The following is a 24,574-nucleotide window of genomic DNA, read 5'->3' on the forward strand; positions in this document are numbered from 1 at the left end:
AATACAATCAGAGTATCTCATGCCGTACTACCTGATTCAGATATATGATTTGTAATCTATGAAGCAATGCACCAATCATCCTTGATATTTGGCCAAATCTCTGTTTGTTTGTTTGTTTGGCTCCAGGCTTTGGAAGTTTGAAGAGCCAAATGCCCATTTGAGCATCAGTTCAGTTATCCCTGAATTTGTGCCTAGTCAATGATCACAAGATGACATAGGTTAAAATATCTAGCCAGCATGACAACATCAGTAATAGCTATGAGGCATGTCATTCTGATTTATCATTATTATCTGAAATTTTACTTCCAAATATAGATAAAACCTTTAGATATAAATTAAAGTGAAAATCTCTTTATATGCTTTTATGCTGAAATTCTATCTAGTTAATCCAAAAATGTATGTAATTGCAAAAATAAAACTCTACAATAATTAATGATAATTGAGTAGACTGTTAATATTACATATCAAAATAATTAAGGATATTCCAATATCAAAACTGACAAGGAAATTGATTTATAGTTAATGTGAATATTAGGAGTGTGTTGACTAAATAATTTAGTAAAAATATTATATCATTTTTGAGCCAACAAATGTTCAAAAACTTAAATAATAATGAATGAAGAGTAGATATACAATATAATCTAGGGGCGCCTGGGTGGCTCAGTTGGTTAAGCATTCGACTTCGGCTCAGGTCATGATCTCATGGTTCATGGGTTCAAGCCCTGAATCGGGCTCTGTGCTGGCAGCTCAGAGCCTGGAGCCTGCTTCAGATTCTGTATCTCCCTCTCTCTCTGTCCCTCCCTTGTTTGCTCTCTCTCTCTCTCTCTCAAAAATAAATAAAACATAAAAATTTTTTAAAAAAAGATATAATCTAATTGTTTGGTATTTAAGCAGGAATAATATGGAACATAAATGTTAGAAAGGTATTTAATTTATACTTCTAAAAATGTCATTCAGCTCCCGAGTTTTTTAACAAAAAGTGCTTTTTAGAATTTTTTTTGAGAGAGAGAGACAGCATGAGCAGGGGAGGGTCTGAGAAAGAGGGAGACACAGAATCCGAAGACAGGCTCCAGGCTCTGAGCTGTCAGCACNGCCCCTAGAATTCTTTACATCTTGTGACAGTGAACTAAGAATGAACATAACTTTGTTACCTCAAATTTTCATGAAGACAAAAACTAGCAAAATCATATATGACAATGTCCATGACAAATTATCTTTTGTCCAGATATCATGAAGAATATAAAGAGCATGAAGGAGGAAGAAAGGAAAGTGTTAGAGAAAAATAAGATTAGACAAGTATTTCTTCTCTTCTACCAGCGTTACTCAGATGTGACAGTCTTACTTAGTATTACTAAGAAAGAAATATGCAGGATAAATCTCTACTGCATGCTAAAGTCAAAGATCATGCTATCATTACTAAAAATTTTAATAATAAAATTTTAACAGTAACTATTTTTATTATAAAATTCCAGAATTATCTTTTGGATGCCAGAAATTCATTCTGTTCAGCTTCAAGCAAATATTACTTTCCCACTCAGCTATTGGACACTGTGAATCTCTGTAACTATTGCCAGAGAAATAAATGAGTCCCAAAGAGGAAAGTCACAGGAGAAATATTAACCTTCTTTGTACGTGCACTTGGCTCCTAGCACCTGCTGAGGTGTATCTTAGAGTAACTGAGCAAGAAAGAAACTGCAATGCAGATAAAGATCCAGAAGAGTATTTCCTTCTCTTTGCAAGTCATTATGCAAAGAGGTAGAAATTTCCAGTTACAGGATCCTAAACAACCACCCACACTCAAAATACCTTTCACAAGAGGAATGAAGGAATCCAGGTGAGAGAGTACAGTGAAAATAAGACACATTGAAGATGGTAGGAAGGTCAGTTTCACATTACCCACATCACCTCTGCTCCAAGCCTGCATAGAGAAGCACAGGGAGAGATACTCTCCATGTGGCAAAGGAGAGTGAAGTGAGTACCTGACCTTGCTGCAGACCCTATCCCAGGCCCTCCTGAATGAATCCTAGTGCAGGCCAACCCCTGAGCCCCAGGCCTTAGACGAGTCCCTGGGACCCCAGAATCCAGGCCCACCCCGGCTCTAAGCCATCACCCATGGACTCAGGCTCCACGACTGTCCTAACACAGCAGGCCAGGCTCCCTGGCCTCAAGTTCCAGTGGACCCAGGCTCCAGGCCCACCCCAGCAGACCTACAACCCGCCCACCACCCATACACAGATTCCAGGCCTGCCCTCAAGGGCCCAGGCACCAATCCTGACCCTTAGACCTAGATACCAGGTGGACTCGAGCGTACTTCGGCACCAGTCCAGCCCCTACAGACTCAGAACAAAGCCCATCTCCTTGCATCCAGGCTTCCAGGGCCCTGACTGCACGTGATCCATCACAGAAATATAAAGGGTACAAGGTTTCAGTTACACAGGATAAACAAGTACTGGAGACCGCATGTATGCCATTTTGACTATAGTTAATAATACTGTATTGTATACTTAGAATTTGCTAAGAGAGTAGATCTTAAATGTTCTCACCACATACAAACTATGTAACTATGAAGTGACAGATGTGGTAATCTCACATTAGCTTGACTGTATCATTCCATCATGTATATACATATCAAAATGTCATGTTGTATACTTTAAATTTATACAATTTTTATTTATCAATTATACCTCAATAAAGCTGGAAAAAATTAAAAATTAAAAACAATATTTTTAAAGTCTCTATCAACAGATGGGTGGTAATGTAAAAAATAGAATACAAGGGGAAAGAAGAGAAGCTACACTTGCAGTAAAGAAGGAATTCAGCATAAATTGTTGAAGAGGATAAATACAGGTGTCTCAGAAAGCTCAGAGAGCAAGTAAATAGTAGAGGTGACGCAAAGGCAGTACTACGATCTGGAAAGAGTTTCTGCAGAAAGTCTGAAAGGCCAAGAAGATAAAGTGACAAGTTGATTAAGTGAGAATTCTAAAACTGGGTCAGATTACAAGGGATATAGGAGTGCTGATGCATAGGAGCACAAGTACCCCAATGTTCATAGCAGCACTCTCAACAACAGCCAAAACATGGAAAGAGCCTAAGTGTCCATCAACGGACGAATGGATCAAGAAGATGTGGTTTATCTATACCATGGAATACTACATGGCAATGAGAAAAAATGAAATCTGGCCTTGTGTAGCAACATGGATGGACCTTGAGGGTGTTATGCTGAGCGAAATAAGTCAGGCAGAGAAGGACAAATACCATATGTTTGCACGTATAGGAGGATTAGGAGGAACTTAACGGAGGACCATGGGGGAGAAGAAGGGGGGAAATGGTGGGGGAAAGGGGGAGAGCCAAACCATGAGAGACTCTTGAATGCTGAGAAACAAACTGAGGACTGATGGATATGGGGGGGAGGGAGGATGGTCACGGAGAGGGGCACTTGTGGGGATGAGCACTGGGTGTTATATGTAAACCAACTTGACAATAAACTATTTGTAAAATAAATAAATAAATAAATAAATAAATAAAATGCATAAACCTTAAAAAAATGGGTCAGATTAGAACCTTAAGACAAGAAGTACACTGAGAAACTTAACTAATCTATCTATCTATTTTTGTTCTTAAGTACCCAAATCCTTAACCTGGAATTCCTTTCACAATAGTGAAAGTCAGATTGTCAGGATGTGCGGTGTGACCGCGTGAGGAGACAGAGAAGGTGGAACATGACCAGAGGTGAAGAATGGACCCGTGCAGCCACAGCCACATGCCGAACTTGGCACCTCCTCCCTGAGAGATGGGAGAGTGCCTGAGGGAAGCCAAGGCGCTGCAGAAACAGGCAGAACAGTGGGGACTCCCGCTTGTCACACAGCAGCCTTGTGCACAGTGGGAGAGCAAAGCCATAGATAAGTTCCGGGTGACTGTCTCCGAGTCAGCCAATGAGACAAATGAATCAGAGTCTCTGGGTAGAAGGAAAACAAAGATTGAGAAAGCCTCATGAACAAAACAGAAAGTGGATGAGAGCGATACCGATTGTACTTAAGTGGGTATTTTTTTCTTTAAATGATGCTATCACTTATAATATTAACTATACTTTTGAATTCACTATACAAAATTATTATGTTTATTATTGACTCAAAGTTCTATGACTATAAAAAATAATAATAACAAAAATTAAATTTAAAAAACAGGCAGGATGTCTTCACCTCCCTGACACCATAAGCCCACCATTTAGGCCACTTGTTCAACTCTGAGGAACTAAAGCTGCCTCTTAAGCACCTCCCCCAAGACTCAGCTTCAGTTCTTAGGAATGGGAACAGCCATTCAGAGGGCATCAATTACTCCAAATACATAAGGACATGATGAAGCCCTCACACCAGTGATGCGTTTATTCCAAAGGTGACCACAGAACAGTCTGAGGGAGACAGGAGCAAGTTCTTGATTTTCAAGGATGAATCTGGTGACCATGCGCAGGGCCACCTGGGAAGCAACACACAGGGAACAGACCTCAACCTGACTGTCTAGAGTCAAGTCTAGAGTCCAGCTTGGCCCAGCCTAGATCAGCCAACCCATAGCCAAGCTGCAGACCCGTGATCCTGGAAACAAAGATTTAGTGTTGTAAGCCACTGAAATTAAAGTTGATAGTTACATAGCAAAAATTAAATGTTATAATTCTCACATGCATATAAACCATGACCCAGTGTGGCAGGTTCCATAATGGTGGATTATCGCACTGAAATTTTCTTAAGCAAAGAATTCTCTTTATCCAATTACTATAATTCAAAATGACTGGGTTTGTGGCCTTCCAAAAGTGTGGAAATAGCTTGTCTTTTAAAGTTCTGTTTTCTCAACAAATATATGAGATTTGACTTAGGAAATAATATAAATGATTTCTTAACAACTTTTCCAGAATTTATGTATGTATCTAAATTATCATGAGCTTTCCAAGATCTTATTCCAGTAAGGCTGCCATGACTGAGAAGATTTTCAATTTTTTGTCATCACCATTACTTTTAGGGCCTATGGGACATTTATTACCTCTATTTTCAGATGAAGGGACTGAGAACAGAGAGAGATAACATAATCACCATAGGCCAGTCACAAGCATCAGGACTTGAATGCAGGCAGCCTGGTGATAGGTCTGGTCTTCTTGACTACAATCCTATGCTCTCCCAACCAGAACTCCTAACCCAAAACTTTCCACTTGGATAAATTCCACTGTAGGCCATGATTAATGAGTAATTGGAACTGGATTTACCTTCACACCCTAAACCACTATGAAAACAGACAAAATAGGAGAAGAAATGTTTTTCGGGCACTGGACAATAGGCAGCATAAAGCAGTGATCCCAGTAAAAAGGGAAACATGTGAAGTAAGTCAATCAATTACAGCTCACAGCCTGGGGGAAACATCCAAACTGCAGCTCAGGTATGAGACACCCAAATTGAGCCCAACAGTTTCCCTGAGCTGTGGAGACAGAGTTCAGAGTTAGGGACTTGAAGATGGGTAGAACTCATACAGGAAGGTAGCAAAGTGGAGAGAGCTCAGAGATCTGTTGGGGATCCCCCTCTTTGGCTGAGTACTCAGAGCACATGCATGATGAAACTCCCAGAAGCCAGGAAACAACTGCTCCAAGGAGGAAGCAGAACAATTCCTGAAGGTTACATAGGACCAGAAATAGATAATGTGCTCCAGAGCCATGGTGAAAAGACCCCCTAATACAGAGCCATCGAATGGAGTCCTTCAATAAGTATTCCTCAGTAATGAGGCCAAATTAGCCCTGCCTAAAGACTGATCTAGACAAGCCTAACAAACCTTAAATGCCAGCTTCTAAAGGATCCAACTGTTTCCAAGTAACCTAATTGCATCTAACAGCAAAACCCAAAAATATTTAAAATGATGCAAAATCTTTGGCACCCAAACACATAAAATTCACAATGTCCAGCATGCAATCAAAATTGCCAACACATAAATAAAATCACTCAGACCTAATAAAATGATGATGAAAGACCTTTAGTAAGTCCTAAAGGAAAATCACACAGAAAATATTCATTTTTCAGAATTATCAGAAAATTATCAGAGATCACATTTGAGGCAAAGGCAAGTCATTGGAAACAAACTGTTCTTTCTTGGGAGTTGTGACCAGGCTCATAACAGGAGAGGAGGGAATAAGAAAAATCAGCTGTGCCCAAGAAGGGACAGACCAACAACCTTCCCAGGATGAACCATGAAATTCCCTGAGTGGTAATGACAGTGGTAGTTCAGTAATTAACTGATTGATAATGAACTGGAAGAGAAGGACATAAAACAGAAAATAAATATCCATTAACTTGTTGGGAAAACGGACTTATGTGAGTGACAGGAAGCTAAAATCAGGAGCACCATGTCCACCAGTGCCGTTTACACGGTCCCCTTAGCAAGCGTACAATTGTTTCTTTGTTCTGCTCCCTTTTTCTTGGTTTTATGGAGAATCTCCAGGGTAGGGACCTCAGGGTTTCTGTTCCAGATGGAGACTTTCAGCAGCTAATTGACAAGAAGAGCCTTCAAAAAAGGAGTTAATATAATACTACTGTGTAGGAGTCAGGACATAAGAGATGCTCCATTCTCGTTACAATTTTCCTCATACGAATATAGAAACTTCCGGACTCCAGAAGAGAGGACTCTTGCATTATATCAACAATTCAATAATGCCTTCATGGACTCCCTGAATAGAATCCTTTTATGTGTGGGTAGACATTATCAAGAGCTCATAGCACTTCTGTGACCATCTCCTAAGAATATAAAATATTTAGCTTTCCTCCCTGCCTTTTTCATTTCATTTTTTAAAAATGTCTTCTAAAGGAAATAGCATAAGCCCTCTGTCAGACATTGATGAAGAGGTGCTTCCACTCACATTTGGCCTGGTACTGCTTTCATTTACTACCAGTGTGCCATGGGAGGAAAAACTCATTGTTGAATCCAAAAAGATGTCTCTGCAAACTATTATAAAAGGACTCTGGGGGCGCCTGGGTGGCTTAGTTGGCCCGGCGTCCGAATTCGGCTCAGGTTGTGATCTCACAGTTGGTGGGTTCGAGCCCTGCATCAGCCTCTGTGCTGAGAGCTCAGAGCCTGGAGCCTGTTTCAGAATCTGTGTCTCCCTCGCTCTCTGTCCCTGCCCTGCTCATGCTGTCTGTCTGTCCCTCTCTCTCTCTCAAAAATAAATAAACATAAAAAAATCTTTAATAAAAAGAACCCTGTTCTGCCACTAGAATATTCAGTACAAACAGACGTAACAAGTGAGGTGGGTGGCAAAACCGCGTAAATTCAAATGAGACGGTAACATTTTATATCCAATTGGTCACAAAGTGTTTTTAAAAAGCCTCTTCAGAAATGGATTACAGGTATAGATTAAAAGGTCGATAAACTCCAGTGGTACGCTCTACTGGGGAATTTCAGCAAGGAAGCATGCCAAAAGTCATTGGCTCACAGTCCAAAATATTGTCCTCATGTCTGAGGACAGAAAATTGTTTGGCTGGTTTTCTCTAGCCCTGCCTTCTATTTATGTTATATTAGTATCTAAAATTTCAGTTTCTGTTGTTTTTCTTTTACATCATCTGCAATTGCAGAATGAAAGTAATTATTGCTCCCTGAGGCCTAGTTATTTGCTAACATTTCACAGGAGTTTTATAAGTTCACGTAATAAATCCTTCACTACAATTATCAAGCCTCATCCGCCCCACTGCTTGCAATGATTTCTCCTCAGCTGCATGATATTTAGCTATGACAACAGCTGTAAGATGAAACAAGAAGGGCAGGCTGTCCCGTCTGCAACACACAGTGTGGTTGATCAGAGAATATGGATTAGTCTGTCATTCTGCTACTTGTTCTTATGCCAACAGTGATGGGGCTGGAGAAACTGGCTTTCCCTTATGGAGGTTTACTGACCGAGTAAGCAGTACTCGCAACATCATATGAGGGACAGACAATCCAACTTTTACCTCACAGGGATGGATGTTCAATTCAACTTCATGTTTCCTCCATACCTACTAACCAAGCCCTGTGCCGGGTCCTGGGGAAGAGAATGGTTGGCTGGACACAGCGCCTGTCCTCAAGAGGCTGTCAGTCTTATAATGCAGATATTGAATAGGGAAATAATTATAATGCACTACATATAAAATTATAAAATGATGTGCCAGATCAAAGCCAGCAGAGATGAGAGGCATATGACTCCATTTGAGAGAGAGGAAGCATCTCAGAGGAGATTGAGTTGAGCCTTGAAATTTGGGGGAAAAAATTTTGAAATGGGTAAGTGTGTTTGGTGGGGGTGCTGCTGGAATTCTGGGCAAAGGGACCAGATGTAGAAGAACTCAGCCTCATCGGGAATCTACACATGCTCAACACTGATGAAACTAAGAAGGGGGGCTGCCCAGGAGAGACGGGTGAGAAGAGAACGAAAGGATGTGTGGGCTTGAAGAGGGCAGGAGGAAGAGCCAAATCATGAAAGGCCTTGACTGAATTCCTCAAAAAGTCATAGGGAACCATTAAGCACTTTCTGCAGAGGAGTAACATGATGGGATTTGCCTTTTAGAGACACTTTTGGCAACACTGTGGAGGCAGGGCCAGACTGGAGTCAGAAGGGCCACGGGAGATTGAATGCAACAGCTCAGGAGAGAGCTGAGGGCCTGAACTGAAGCAGGAGTAGTAGAGGAGAAGGGTGGAAGTGGATGGAGAGAACTTTAGGGGTTAGAATCTAAATAAGTTGGTGATTGGTTGGACACTGAGGGTTGGAGAAGAGATTCAATGAGAATGGGCGCATTTCCAGTGATAATGTCCATGTTTCCCGCTTGCGTTCTGCAGATGGGTTGGTGGCAGCATCTGAAAGATATATTCCATTCGACTTCACCCCGGCACCACCAGGTGGGAATACTCGTTTGGCAGTGGGTAGGTGATGTCACGACTGGGAATGTAAATCTGAAAGTCCACATTATGGGAGAGAGTCGAAAGCGTCGGTAGTAGACAAAGGCACAATGGTAAGGGGCCCTAGAATAAAAATAAACAGTCAATGACAACTCCCTGCGAACCTCAACATTAAAAGATGTAAACCAAGGAAGAGAAACTGTCCAGGACAGAGTTTCGTGCCCTTAGCTCCCAAAGATGTATTTTATTGGGCAATTACAATAAAACTATATGCATAAATATATATATTTATATGTATGCATGTATTTTTGTGAATTCATAGATGTAATCAAATTCTCAAAATAGGATATCTGACCTGACCAAAAATTCAAGAGCTGTTTAGCTAAGAAGATTGAGTCAGAGGAGGAGAATAAGGAGAGAGTAGTAAGTGTCACAGTGGCCAGTGAAGTTCAACTTTTTCCCTCAAAAATTAATTTTAGGAGCTAATTAAACTCCTCCACTGTGATCATTGTGACTCTCCAATAGAAACACTTTAGAGCAAGATGATAACAAGGGGCAGGAAAAGAAGCACAGAAGCCTCTTACCATTGTGACCACTTTCTTTCTACTCTGCTTCGAGTTCAGATATAATTAGAAAAGGAAAATACGATTGCCCGGTACACACCTGGCTTGAGTTTGAACAAAATGAAAAATGCATGAACACAGGTTGGGTTGCCTTTAAAAATAAAGAGTCTGACATTATATTTTTTAAAAAATACTAGAAAATTTACCAGATGCTACAAAAGAGACTATGTTGTACTTGCTGACCCCTAATTCTACCCAATCTCTAAACTGCTTGAATAATTTTTTTTCCCTTCTCTGGTCCATGCTGGAGGTCCCTAAGCATTTTTATTCATAAGTGAACCATATCCTTTCATGGCTTTTAGTCCTGCTAGGTTTTTTTTTCAACAAAGAGCAAGATAAAAGCACATTTTCCCCTTACATTTAATTTCATTTTTACTCTATTTGTGTAGTTCAGTAAAAAAAAAAAAAAAAAAAAACNGACTTAGTAGCTCATGAATCTCTCTCAGCCATGTGTCTGTCCCTCTATGACTCTATCTTCCTATCCAGATTACTCCTGAAATATTCCTCTCCTTATGACCTCCCACTAGAATATAAACTCCACAAAGAGGGGGATTTTTGTGTGTTTTGTTCCCTGTTTATTACCAGTCACTAGACCAGTACTTGATACATAGTAGATGCCCCATAATATATGTTGAGTAAGTACATTAATACTCTTAGGATGTCATTAGTATACTTGATTGGGTAGTTCATATAATCAAATTATTCTGTCAGGTGAGGTCAAATTGTTTTAAAGTTTGAAATTACCCAACACATACTTAGTCGTTCTGACACAGAGGTATTTTATTGGGGAGAGAATTGTCATTAGCCTGTAAGGGTTGTCAACTTGGCTTCGAATCAGGCTTTAGGGCACATACAGGGGAAGCAGAATGATTTGTTTGAGCTTCTGGTATATAGTAATTATACAGGTGTATTCAACTCTAATCTGAGTGTTTTCATTCCTGTGCAGCCATTATTGCAACTGGAGGGACTGTTGGTGAGGAGGTTTTGTGACAGGCTTAGTTCAGTGAAGCATAAATCTGGTATGGGGGCACTTGTCTTAGATCTGTGTGTAATATAAGAATGCCAGGAGTTTGGGAATTGTCATTTTCCACTATAACCTTGGCTTCCTTTGAAATGTGTCTGTGCTAACATGTACCACTTGATATCATCTTGGATGCTATTTTCATATTCTTGTTATAATCAACAGTATCATTAATATACTTTCTATAGTCTTTAAATTTCTAAAAAAAAAAAATACTCTTAGGATGTCATCTGAAACTTATCCCCAAGGAAAAATACTGCTTCTATAATGTCTCATAACCATGAATTTCTTGTGTGCTTTGAAATTTTGCTTTATGCTATTGTTTTGCATGGTAGTTTTTACCCCAACCACGTCTTTCTCATGGATTATGAGGTTGCCTCAGCCCACGCACTGTGCCCAAGCACAGATCAGGTTAGAGGGTTGGGGTTGCTGCCCATTCTAGACAAAGCAATCTCAAGGTCTCCGTCCACAAGCAGCCCAGGCATCCTTTCCATTTTGACTCACATCTCTCTCTTATCTACCAGAGTCCACCTCTAGCTGCAACCCAGGTAATGTGGCATAATTATTTCAGCTCCAACTTGCCAGCAATGTTAGCCTGAGAGGGTTTGGATGTGTTCTTGATTAGGCTTGGAAGCTGTGGGTGCCATAGCCCTTGTCCAATGCCAGCATAAGAGGGCGGCATGGTTTGTCCCCACTCATCACTGTCCGTTCTTCATCTCCTGAACCTCCTCTTGTTCTTAAGCTTGTATATGTACTTTATAATTTTGTAAAGTACATTTTTAAGTATTTCTGTCTGTGGAATAGAGTGGAGGAGATTATGCAATATCCCATCTTAAAATTGGAAGCTCCCATAATTTTTCAAAGCTCAAAAAATTGGGATAGTAATCAATATTCTTTTGTCTTTGAAATTCTTTAATGAAAGGTGCCTATCTGTATTATCAGTATTAGCCTCCTTTCTGAGAGGTAGTTTTGGGTTTTCTTCCAGTGGATCATTTTAATGGTGAACTCTCTTTGCATTCCTGGAATTAACCAGATTGATTATTTGTTTGTTTGATAAACACTTATATAACACTACGTGCCCATGTTTTACAAAGATTCACTCATTTAACGATTGTGGTTGATTGAGTTCAAAGATGGCTGCCTCCCATCCCTGTATGAACATCCCTTTATAATGGGATGTTGTCATCCTCTCTATTAAGAGGTAGTCTATTTCAACAAAACAGAGGAACATAGGCGAAGGAAAGGAAAAATAAAATAATAGAAAGACAGAGAGGGAGGGAAACCATAAGAACCTCTTAAATACAGAGAAAAAACTGAGTTGCTGGAGGGGTTGTGGGTGAGGGGTGGGCTAAATGAGTGATGAGCATTAAGGAGGTGGCACTTGTTGGGATAAGCACTGGGTGTTTTATGTAAGTGATGAATCACTAAATTTTATTCCTGAAGCCAATACTACACTATATGTTAACTAATTTGAATTTAAATTTTTAAAAAAAGAGGTAGTCTCTTGCTCTATCCTTTGAAACTAAGTTGCTTTGACCAATAAAATGCCACAGGACATGGTGTGACTTCCAAATCTAGGCCTCCAAAGGTCTTGCATTTCTGCTCTTACTCTCTTTCTGCCCTTATGGATGAGAAACCACATGGAGAGGGAGACCAACAGCCAGCACCAACTGGCAGATTTGTGAAGGAGAACATCCTATGCCTCCTAGTCTCAGGTGAGCAACCAGAAGCCTAAAGCCACAGGAATGTCCGTAGCCAGACTAGCAAGAGAACTGTCCAATTGTCCTGGCACAAATTACCAACCCATAGAATCACCAGCTTATAAGTGATTATTGATTTAAGACTCTAAAATTTGGGTGGTATGGTATAAATTAAATGTTAGATTAATGATATTATTATTTAAATACTACTGCATTCCATATGTCAATATTTTATTTAATATTTTAGGACTATGTTCCTAAATGAGATTGGCCCAGAGTTTTCCTTGTTGTGGTGCATCCTCCTTTAGTTTGATATTATGGTCTATTAGAATCATAAAATCAAAGCAGTAATTTCCAGCATCTGTGCTATCAAATAGTTTAAATAGCATAGAATTATCTATTCCTTAAAAGGTTGTTAGAATTTACTAATAAAAATTATCTGGGCCTGTTGGTTTCATTCACCACATATATTTTACTTTTATTTATATTTTAACTTTTCAATTTGTTTTCAATTTATTCTTCGCCTATTCATCTATTCACTTAATTAATTTATATCAAACAATGAGGTTTTCCATTTTACAGACTGTTGAAACACTGAAAATATTGTTATTTTTAATGACATAAAGAATTAAAAATAAAAGCTAAAGTTATGAGATTTTTCTTGTTATCAGTTTCCTTAGTGTTCACTAAAAGAATGTAAGCAACAGTCATAGTTCAAGTACAGTAATTTTATAAATAAGAGCTAACCGAGGTCTGTTCAATGCCATTTTAAAATTCACCAGAAGGTGGCGCTCCAATATTAAATCATATAATCTTTGTTTAATAGTACCACTTTTTGTTCCTTGTACTAATCTCAATTTGTATGTTCAGAAGAATAAACTGTATGTTCTAAAGTCAAAATTGACATCAATTTGACTTTTTTAAGAATTTATGAAGGCCAACTATCCAGGTACACATTAAAATAAAGTATTTAGAAAACTAAATATCTATCAAAGTTAGGTGAATAAAAAGAAAACAAATCACCAAAACCTATTCATATATTATGTAATTTAAAGGAAACAGTTTAAACATATAAAAATATAAAATTGGTAAAACAAATTATAATACACTCATACAACAGAATAATACGAAGTCACTAAAATTTATATATCTGAAGATTTGTTTAAGGATACAGAGAAGGGCTCAGGGAAAAACATACAATAAAATTAATTTTGCATAATTTTTATAAAAATTGTGCACACACACACAGAATAAAAACCTGGGAATATATCAACATGTTGGTATTGAGTGTGCCTGGATGATGAGATTACAGGTGGTCTTCATCATTTTATTTGTACCTTTTTTAAAGTCCAAATTCTCTGCAAAAAAGATGATTTGCTTCACCAATCAAAGGGAAATTTTGTTTAGAATATTATTGGAATTCTTCTTAGAATTGTATCTCATTAACAGTAAATAAATGTAAAAATAATAAATGATACAGGCAATGACCTTCTTACTTAAAATCCTGCTCTGGGGTCGGTTTGTTTCACAGTACTATAAAAATTCAAGCTTCAACATTTCCCCATTCCCCTCACTTTCAGTTACTCAAGATGAATAAGTTCTGGAGATCTAGGGTACAGCAATGTGACTAGTTAACAATACTGTATTATATACTTGAAAGCTGTTAAGATGGTAGATCTTAAAAGTTCTACACATACACACACACACACACAAATGATAACTATGTGAGGCGACCCATGTGTTAACTAACCTTATTGTAATATACACATTATCAAGTCATCATGTTTTACATGTTAAACTTACACAATGTTATGTGTCAATCTCTATAAAGCTGGAAAAATAATTTTTAAGAAAACAGAAAAAGAAGAATTCATTGCTATATCTCCAGGTTCCCTAATAGAAAGATGTTAAGTAACCCCTCCTTCTTTTCTCCTTTAGTGTGGTCCACTTGTCTCTCAGAATGCATGGGTGGATTTATACGTATACATGGCCTTAATGCCGGGAGAAGATTCTCTAGATTTCCTTCTAAGTGGGGAAAAAGGAAGGCTCTGTGACCTGAGTTGCTAGGGCCATCGTTGGCACTAGAGGGGACCCTAGCCCCTAGCGGGGGCCCTAGCCCCTTCAGGTTGCAAAATCTGACTGTGGACAGCTGCTGAATTGAAAAGATCAAGATAACTGAGGCCATTTTTATCATTTTGATTGATACTTTTTTAAAAGACATATTATTATTTACCAGGCCTTAGTTAGAAACTCCACTGCAGGGATGAGCACTGAGTGTTATGTGGAAACTAATTTGACAATAAACTATTTGTAAAAAAATAAAATAAAATAAAATAAAAATAAAAAAATAAATTAAAAAAAAAGAAACTCCACTGCATTTGTGTTTTATCCTTTGCACTTTGATGCATACTCTATTGGTTTCTTTTGAGAGCAGGGATGTGCAGATGTGCTGGGGCCTGCATTCTGGGATGGGGTTGGGGGTGAGGGGTGGGAAATGAAGACACCACAGGTCATACATGTTCTCAGAAGAATGAAAAGTCTGGAAGGCTGAAAATGTGTAAAGCACAATCATGCCACACGGCAACTTTAATGGGAAAATGGCCGTGTCATTTTCCATGGTCAAAACATGTGCTTAATTTTACTATTATAGTGACTACTTTTCAAGAATAATTGACATGAAATAAAATTCATCCATTTTAAATGTACACTTGATGAGTTTGGGCAGCTGTATGTAGCTGTATAGCCAACAGCACAGTTAGGCTATAGAACATTTCCATCATTCCTAAAGAGTTTCCTCATGATACTTTACAGTCAACCCCTTCCCCTGTATTTCACATTTCAGATGGATACAAAGACAATATATCTGAAACAAAATTTGTGACTCATGGGTGACAGGTACAAAGGCATTCATGGGAATAAAATGGTGTTTGAACTTGATATTGTTCCAAAGCCACCAGGTTGCCATACATACAGAGATTAGATGATTTCAAGTTTTGGAATAGCAGAGAAAAAGTGGACAGCAGAAGAACATGAAAAATTGAACAATATAGAGAAGATGGGGGCAGAGAGGAAAACCAAATAAAAAAGGATGTAGAGGAGAGCCTAAGTGTCCATCAACAGATGAATGGATCAAGAAGATGCGGTTTATCTATACCATGGAATACTACATGGCAATGAGAAACAATGAAATCTGGCCATGTGTAGCAACATGGATGGACCTTGAGGGTGTTATGCTGAGCGAAATAAGTCAGGCAGAGAAGGACAAATATCATATGTTTGCACATATAGGAGGATTAGGAGGAACTTGACGGAGGAACAAGGGGGAGAAGAAGGGCGGAAATGGTGGGGGAAAGGGAGAGAGGCAAACCATGAGAGACTCTTGAATGTTGACAAAAACTGAGGACTGATGGATGTGGGGGGGAGGGGGGATGGGCATGGAGGAGGACACTTGTGGGGATGAGCACTGAGTGTTATATGGAAACTAATTTGACAATAAACTATTTGTAAAAAAAAAAAAAAGGATGTAGAGGTAAGAATAAGAGTAAACCAGAACACAGTACAGATTGTTAATTTTTTGTTTCTTCATTTACTGAAATAGTCCAAATTAGGAAGTTGGTGAGAGGAGGAATCATTAAAAATAGAGCAAAAACAAACTAGAATAGGGGTTAGAAGGAAGAGAAATGAACGGGAAATCCAGAATTTTTCAGTTGTTTTCACTTAAACTCTAAGCCCGTCTATTTCCCATGCACATCTAGCAGGCCCGTGTTTTGAAATAGTCAACATTCACTTTGGCATTTTTCCTGTGGTTCCCATTCTTTGCTGAGTTTGTATGTGTTCCTGGAAAACTTTCAAATACCATAATTTTATTCAGCATACTCAAAAGGATGGATCTGCCCCCAGGGTGTTCACTGCAGGCTCAGCTCACTCGCAGCAGATGGAGGGAAGTGTTTGTATGAAAGGCTGCCACCCAGGCTCACCTGGACCCCCGGCTCCCACAACCTCTAGAGGTAAAGAGGTCCTTGACAGCACATGCTCTTTCTTTTGCACCTGCATGATTCAGAGTGCTCCTCCTAGCTCCCACTCAGAGCGAATGGCCGCCTGCTGCGCCACTCAGCCATCTTTGACTGACATCATTGTAAACATGGCTGCTTGACTACAGCAAAAACTAATTTTACAAACTGACCAACATGCTCTCCTCTGTAAAGGTCTTACAGCACATGAGTGCCCCTTGGCATGTTGAATGCCTCCTTACTTCTTTTCAAGCCATTCTCCCCACATTTGCCATCACACTTCTCTCACTGTGGCACCTCATGAAATTTCTAGGCTGCAGAGGGATCCCTGAAGTGGTATTCCACTGCTACACTTTCCTCGCCTTTGCCCTTTCTCCATCCAGGGCTCTCCTGCTTCCATTCATCAGCTTGACTTATATCCCATTCTGAGCCCTGCTCTCATGTGAGAAAATCAGGCAGCTAATGAATGCTAAGGCGTTCTTGGCTGGAGAAGCAGTTTTTCCTACCATTTAACACTTGCATTTTTTTTTTTTAGTTTATTTATTTTAAGAGAGAGAGAGAGGGAGAGCACACACATGCCTGTAGAGGAGGGGTAGAGAAAGAGGGAGAGAGAGAATCTCAAGCAGGCTCTGCACTGTCAGAACCATGAGATCATGACCTGAGCTGAAATTGAGTCAGCTGCTTAACCTTAGGCTGAGCCACCCAAGCGCCCCACATTTTAACAAGGACTGGTTAGGGTCCCTGAGTTTCTCTTAAAGCTGTGTTTCTCAACCAGGGTGATTTTGTTCACAGGGGACATTTAACAATGTCTGGGGATTTGGTTGTTAGCAACTGGGAGATGGTCGCTACTGGCACATCAATAGAAGCCAAGAATGCTGTAAACACTGTGATGTGCAGCACACCCCCCACAACAAAGGATCTGGCCCAGACTGTCGACAGTGACAAGCCTGAGGAACCAGGACTTAAAGGAATCACTCACCCTGTGGAAATATAAGACTGTGTCAGGCAGGCAAAAGGAGATAGTTTAAGGCGATTGAGGTTCACAGCACTCTTCTATTAACACTTAACTGGGACTATTGTAACTCTTTTCAATAATGGCACAGGCCAGAATCTGCCATTATTGCTTTTTAGTATCAAAAAGTAACCTTCGTGTTACCTAAGCATATCTAAATGCAGAAGTCAATCCAGACATTGATAACACCACAATACAGCTGTTTCTAAAAATGCTTTTCCTCGGAAACATACTGACACAAACCCTTTTGTAGCATCTCATGTTTGAACACAGGACCAACACCAGCCTCTTGCTCTAGCCTATTTTCAGGCTATTTGTCTGAGTTGTTATTTTCCTGCACCTTTGATTCAATTCACCCTAAACCCATCTGTTTTTCAAGGGATATTATGATGTGTTTCTCCTCTACAACCCGAAAGGCATCATACCAATATCCCTAATAGATTTGGTCCTAAACTGGAAAATCATGTATTTTGCAAATACACTGACACTAAAACTGAGACCCATAAGTCATTTCTTGACCCTAAGCTGATGATGCACATTTATACTTCCAACCTGTGTCAAAAAACCCGACAGTATCATTTGATGTCTACGTGAAAATGGACTTCAAAGACTACCCTGTGTTCCTGTTCATTCTATGGGCACAGATTTCCAGCTGAACATGATTACGCCTCTGATTACCTATGCCTATTGTCATGGCAGTTTCATCTAAAGCTTTTTTAGAATTTAATAATTGCCTTTTGTTGACCAGGATAATAGTGCAGAGGGCCCACAGCACATGTGGAGCGACCACACACAATAGCCACGAGTAAGTGGCCAGGGTAATGGAAAATTAGACCCAATCCCCTGGACTTTTGTAACGAAATAAACTATGAAGAGAAGAACAAAATATCATCAATGGCTGGATGTGTATTGTTACTTTGAAGCTTTTCCCAGCTACCACCATCATCAGATCACAGTGGAAGCTAACACCCACTACTTGAAATAATTATTGGATTATTTTTTCTCATTGCTTATCATTCAGACTGTTCTGAACACCACCCCACTTGATGTTATAATTAGTTCTCTGATAAACCTTTTGCAAAATAAATGGTTCCGCTTTTGTAGTTACAGATGTATAAAAAGAGGGTACATAGGGCAGGAGAAACAATGTAGTCTCCATTTCATGTGCCAGGAAATGAAACTGTTTGAACATTGAACATGGATTCAAATGTGCTTGGAAATTATGAAATTAATAATATGCACATGTGTAGAGCATTATGACCAAACATGTTTATTAACATTTTCAATTTGAATACCCATTAAGGATTCAGTTACTAAATATCACAAATGCTAACTGAGATGAGCACATACAAGTAAATCAACTTACCTCTTTTTGGTCATAAGGAGTAGATTTATTCTTAAGAGAACTAATTCTGAAAAAGAGATGAAGAAGAAAATGAAGTCACTAGTTATCAATGTTACTGGATAAAATATTAACACTGGGAGAAGCTTTAGAAATAATGTATTTTGGGTGGCTCAGTCGGTTAAGTGTCTGACTCTTGCTTTCGGCTCAGGTCCTGATCTGACAGTTCCTGAGTTCAAGCCACACATCGGGCTCTGTGCTGACAGGAGGGAGCCTGCTTGGGATTCTGTCTCCCCCTCTCCTGCTCGCTCTCTCTGTCTTTCTCAAAATGAATAAATAAACTTAAAAAAGAAATATTTTACCAGCTCATTATACAGATGAGAAACCTAAACCCCAGAGATATTAATCAATTTTCATAAGTTCCCACAACTAGTAAGGGGCAGAATTTTGTTTCCAAATATTTAAGAGGAAGAAGTTGACTTTTAGCAAATTGTTGTTAAAGAACTTTGAACAAATCAAAAAGGCATCCAAGACAACTCAGATTTATCAGTTATTTGGTCCCCAAGTTAACTGCTCTTATTACTTCAAGGTCTTTTCAGATCTCGAAACTCTATTCATTTTGTTTGCTCCCATTTTGACCATGTCATTTTTCTATTCAAAAAAAATCTCAATAGCTCTGCATCCCCTATAGATAATCAAGTTCTTACTTAACTTTGTTTTCAAAGACTGCTTCTATCTAATCCTGACTTATCATCATTATTTTAAGGAGCTACTCCACCCAGTGAAATCCTCTGTGGGATCCAGGATACACCATATATATTTCAGTCTGACCATTTGCTATTCCAGTATCATCCACATGGAATGTTGCCTCTCACCTCTCTGCCAATCTTAAAAACAGATGCCCTTATTGGGACAATATGCCCTATATGTTCCTATTCCTTCTCCCACCCACAGAAACATAACAAGTTCTCCACTGCCCTTCTCCCACTGAAATTAGGCTCATACCAAAATGTGTCTCAACAGTGACTTCCAAGCTGCTGTGTTGGTTGAAGATAATTTGTCTTTCCTTGCTGGATCCTCCCTAGTCTTCTACATCTAGGTCAAGTCTCCTATCTTCTCATTAGTTTCTCTGAACACCCAAGCCCGTGAAATGCTCTCCATCCTGTAAGTTTCTATCATGTGCAGCTCTTTTTTAACCTTTATTTACTGCCTATCTTCTTGGTGATAAGCCTCTCGAAGCCGAGGGTCATTTAATTTCATTTTTCGGTAACTACATGGTAACATGCACATCATAATAACTACTCAATAAAAGCTGCACCATCGGCAATATGTGATACACAATGTATGTACATTTGTGTGCTTTGGATATTAAAATAATAGTCTGGGGTGCCTGGGTAGCTCAGTCAGTTAAGCATCCAATTCTTGATCTCAGCTCAGGTCTTGATCTCAAAATCGTAAGTTCAAGCCCTACATTGGGGTCCAGCCTGGACATGGAGACTACTTAAAAAGAAAAAACAAAGTACATGTGCACCTGGGTGGCTCAGTTGGCTAAGCATCCAACTTTGGCTCAGGTCATGATCTCATGTTTCGTGGGTTTGAGCCCCGCATCAGTCTCTGTGCTGACAGCTCAGAGCCTGGAAACTGCCTCAGATCTGGGTCTCCCTCTCTTTCTGCCTCTCCTCTGCTCATGTTCTGCCTCTCTCTGTCCTTCAAAAATAAGTAAACATTAAAAATAAATAATTTTTTAAAGTACAATAGTTTTCTGGACTGATTAATATTCAAGTCAAATACTGATTAGGAAAAAAGTTAATGTTTACTTGCTATTTGAAAAGCTATTAATTACATATGTATGATAGTCATGTGTATTCTTTTCTTAACCCTTATTGACTGTCATTGGTATGGTTTTCAGGCACAAAAGTTGGGTAAAGAAAAAGTAATTTTCTTAAAACCACCATAACTAAATTAACAGTTTTCAAGCCCCCATGTCTACCTCATAACAGAAAAATATATACTGACCAAAGTAACCCAATCTCTTCTATTTAAACTTGGCTTCCTGGGGTACCGGGATGGCTCAGTGGATTTAGCCTCTGACTCTTGATTTCGGCTCGGGTTATGTTCTCATGGTTCAGTTTATGGGACAGAGGCCCATGTCGGGCTCCATGCTGACAGACTGGAGCCTGCCTGGGATTCTCTCTCCCTCTCTCTCTTTACTCCCCCCCAACTCCCCATCTCATGCACACACACTCTCTCTCACTCTGTTTCAAAATAAATAAACTTGAAAATAAAATAAGTAAATAAAAATAAATAAATAAATAAACCTGGCCTGTTAAGTTCTTGCCAGTCCCACTCAGCCCCTGGCTTCTGCTCCTTGTTGGCAACTGGGTTGTGGACTGGCTTGACACCACCATAGAGGGCTTGGGAACGGAGTATCTGGTTGCATGTCAGCCTTTTTTATCTGGCCTCCACTCAGTGTCCTAACCTGATTGGGGACACAGTATCTTTGTTATTGTATCTTTGCTAACATCCTCAACCCTGACATAAACTTCAGCCATCAGTCCACATAGGCTTCATCCAACTTTTTCCAACCCCATGGTCCTCTAGGGGGCACTGACTCACACAGCACCCTTTGGAGTTAGGAGGGAGAAATGCTAACACACTCAGCTGCTTTCCACCCACACTGGTATTTGAGGGACTGGAATTTGAGGTCCTCTGAACCATCTGCCTATACATATTCCCAAGTTTTTCCTCTCTTATTTTCCATCCTTTCATCCTTTTATTCCCCTAACTGAGAGACATATTCAATGTCATCCCCACCTAGTGAAATTTTAATTTTTATATAATATTTTCAACTGGCAGGAACTCTTTCTTATTCTCTGAACCTTCCTATTCTATTTAATTGCCTCTTATTCTTGTTTCAGTGATGAAGTATCCTCTCTCGGAGACTATTAACTATAGCTTGTTTTTAAGTTTTCTTCTGTTCCTTGCACTCTTTTCCCCAGAGGTTTTTGTTTGTTTTGTTTTGTTTTCATGTTTTGATCCCTTTATGCATGTTAGAGGCATTCTTCAAATGTCTATTTAAGACAGAACTTAAAAACTAAATGAAAAACCAATATGTGGAGGCAGACCTCACCAAAATGTCTGTGTCATTCCCCTGGAGGTACCTAGTTATCAACTTCTGATATAGGACGGCTATCCTCTCTGTGTCTTGGCCCTTGTGGGCTTATGCCCTCCTATTCTTTAATGTTATAGAAGGAGAGAGGAAAGAGGTGGTCAGGAAGGAATGGAGATAAATTCACCAAGTTTCCCCTTGCTGGTGTTAAAATAAAATGGGAGACCAGACTTGAAGATCCCCAAGCAGACAAAACCAGTAAAGCCATGAAAATAAAACTTAATTAAGCTTATTTCATGGCCTATGAAAACATGTGTTGGTCTCTGTCCTCTATCCCTGGCAGAGAGCTCCTAAAACCCTTGTCATTTCCTAAATGTTAAGAGCACAAGGAGCGTCTCTTGTTCTAAGATTTGTCTTTGACCCTTTTCTTACTACAGGGCTCCCAAGACCTTTGTAAATTCCTAAGTGATAAGAGCATTCGTAGTATCTTTTGTATTAATGAGGTGATTCTGGGTGGGATGTAGGCAGACAAGTTAACCAGGAGGGCCAGCAATCCACCAGAAACAGGCAAATCTGCCCAAAAAAATTGTTTGGCTCTGTCAAGTTCATACCAGTAGGCTTGGGCCTTCCCTGTGGTGTGTTCCCTCCATGAAGAAGCCCTCGAATCGGGATTCTCAGGATCATCCAATGAAATGAAAAAACACGAAGATTGACAAACACACTTTTATACCAACTGAACAACAATGGACACGGCTGAGACCTGCTTTCAACAAGGGTAGCATTTAGTTCCATGATGGTGAAGACCCAACCTAGAGCATGTTTGGTTCAGGACAACAAATGTATGGTGAACAGCTGGACATTTAAATTTTGAAGATAAAGACAACTTCCTCTTTGTTCTCAAAAATAGACACTCTGTGAAGAAATCTCCACTTCAAGGAAGAGTCTCATGAAGAATAATTTTTAAAGAGAGAGAGACAGAGTGTGAGCAGGGGAGGGGCAGAGAGAGAAGGAGACACAGAATGTGAAAAGGCTCCAGGCTCTGAGCTAGCTGTCAGCACAGAGCCCAGTGAGGGGCCGAAACTCATGAATTCAGATCATGACGTGAGCCGAAGTCAGACGCTTAACCGACTGAGACACCCAGGCTCCCCAGCCCTGCCCGTATTTGAACCCTGGGAGTCTGGCTACTCATTCTATGCTTTTAAATGCTTTGTTCTGTATCTTCTAAGACATTTACCTTTTGGCACTAAGTAGTAGTCCATACGTGTGACAGCTTCTCTACTATAACCTGAGTTAAAGTACCTCCTCCTGTGTCCCTCCTTCTCTTCCATATGCTTCCTATGGCCTACTGTCTTCCCTCCCTGCCTCCTAATAATGGCTGCCTGCCCAGCCACAGGGAAAGCAAGAGGAAAGGCAAGGAAGGACTGGGTGTGACTCTAGTCATACAGGTTCCAGTGAGGAATTGTTAGGGCAGTGAGGGCAATTAGGTGAGGGAGAGAGAAGAGAGATGGGAACTCAGAGCTGAGACCAAATCCCTGCTTACCTTTTTTCCCTTTTCAGTATTTTTGAGAGAGCACAGCTAAAATCTAGACAGTACTAGGAGATACTGACTGATTTTCATTATAATACATGTGATCTTTCTTTAATGTTATGAAACCTTTGTAAATGTCTTAGAAATTGACCCACCCAGGCACCTCGCATGAAGAATAATTTTTATGGTTCAACCTAAATGTCCTTATCTTACAAGACTGCCTCTAGGTTATGCAGGTACCTACAAATATATTTTACAATCCCCTATATATATAATCAGTTAGATTTTGAAAAGTATAACTGGGGTGCCTGGGTGGCTCAATCACTCAAGCATCCAATTCTTGATTTTGTCTCAGGTCATAATCTCATGGTATATGAGATCAAGCCCTGCATCAGGCTCCAAGCTGACAGCACAGAGCCTGCTTAGGATTCTCTTCTCTCTCTCTCTGCCCCTCCTCCTACTTTTGTGCACACACACCTGTGTACACACACACACTCTCTCTCTCAAAATAAATAAACATAATAAAATAATAAAATAAAAGTATAACTAAATTCATGGGCCTATGTGAAGCATAGTGATTTATGAATGGAATTTAGAATGCTAGTTTGAGAAAATGTACTTATATATTTGCTTATTGTCCATTTAGTTCACGAAGAGTCTCATAAAGTCTGGTCAACATCTCTTCTTATTCAGGTCCAAGAATCATCTCTCCATTCTTTATTGTCAAATGTGCCACTGCTGGCTAATTTTATAACTCCCCCTAAGATAAACTTAGCAGTGCTGTTATTACTCACAATAACATGGCTCTTCAGAACGTATTTGCAATGAAATGATATAGATCTTGTCCCGGCAGTTTCCTAATACCATCAGCCAATGCTGGTCACACCTTTACACATGGCGCTGCTTTGTTTACCATGCCACCTGTGAATGCCTCCTTCCAATGACTCTCAAACTTTGTTACTATGCCTTATTGACAAAAACACAAATGCAAGTCTTACAACACACACAAAAACTCACCTTCTGGCCATGAAAAATTCACTCTTCAGAATTTTACAGGATAAATGTAAAACAGTATCTTCCAATCCCATCTTCTCTTAACTCTTCAGGCCATGATCACTCCATTCTTAGAGCATTATCACTTTCAAACTATACTCCTGCCTTCTATACATGCCACCTGCCAGAAAGATAGGCAAAGGACACTTAGAAAAAGCATAAAGAATGGCTCCATTTGCTCTAAGAAATGTGTTCATCATTTGGCATGCCTTATAGTAAACTAGGGAGAGCAACGTCACGAAATCAATCTTATTGGCAAGAGAGGAATTTGATTAAAGGGCCTGTTA

At 39.6% G+C, this 24,574-nt stretch overlaps 1 long non-coding RNA gene across 1 annotated transcript; it reads right to left on the reverse strand.

Moving 5' to 3' along the window:
• Window positions 1–5,480: 5,480 nt before the first annotated feature.
• On the reverse strand, window positions 5,481–24,408 carry LOC144222426 (uncharacterized). The gene is made up of 3 exons (XR_013332401.1): window positions 24,252–24,408; window positions 18,622–18,667; window positions 5,481–9,012 (listed from the first exon to the last, which is right to left on the reverse strand). It is a non-coding gene; the product is annotated as an uncharacterized LOC144222426 (long non-coding RNA).
• Between the last annotated feature and the right edge of the window lie 166 nt (window positions 24,409–24,574).

The sequence above is a fragment of the Crocuta crocuta genome, unplaced genomic scaffold (assembly GCF_008692635.1).
Source record: "Crocuta crocuta isolate KB4526 unplaced genomic scaffold, BGI_CrCroc_1.0 scaffold1840, whole genome shotgun sequence".
Classification (NCBI taxonomy): domain Eukaryota; kingdom Metazoa; phylum Chordata; class Mammalia; order Carnivora; family Hyaenidae; genus Crocuta; species Crocuta crocuta.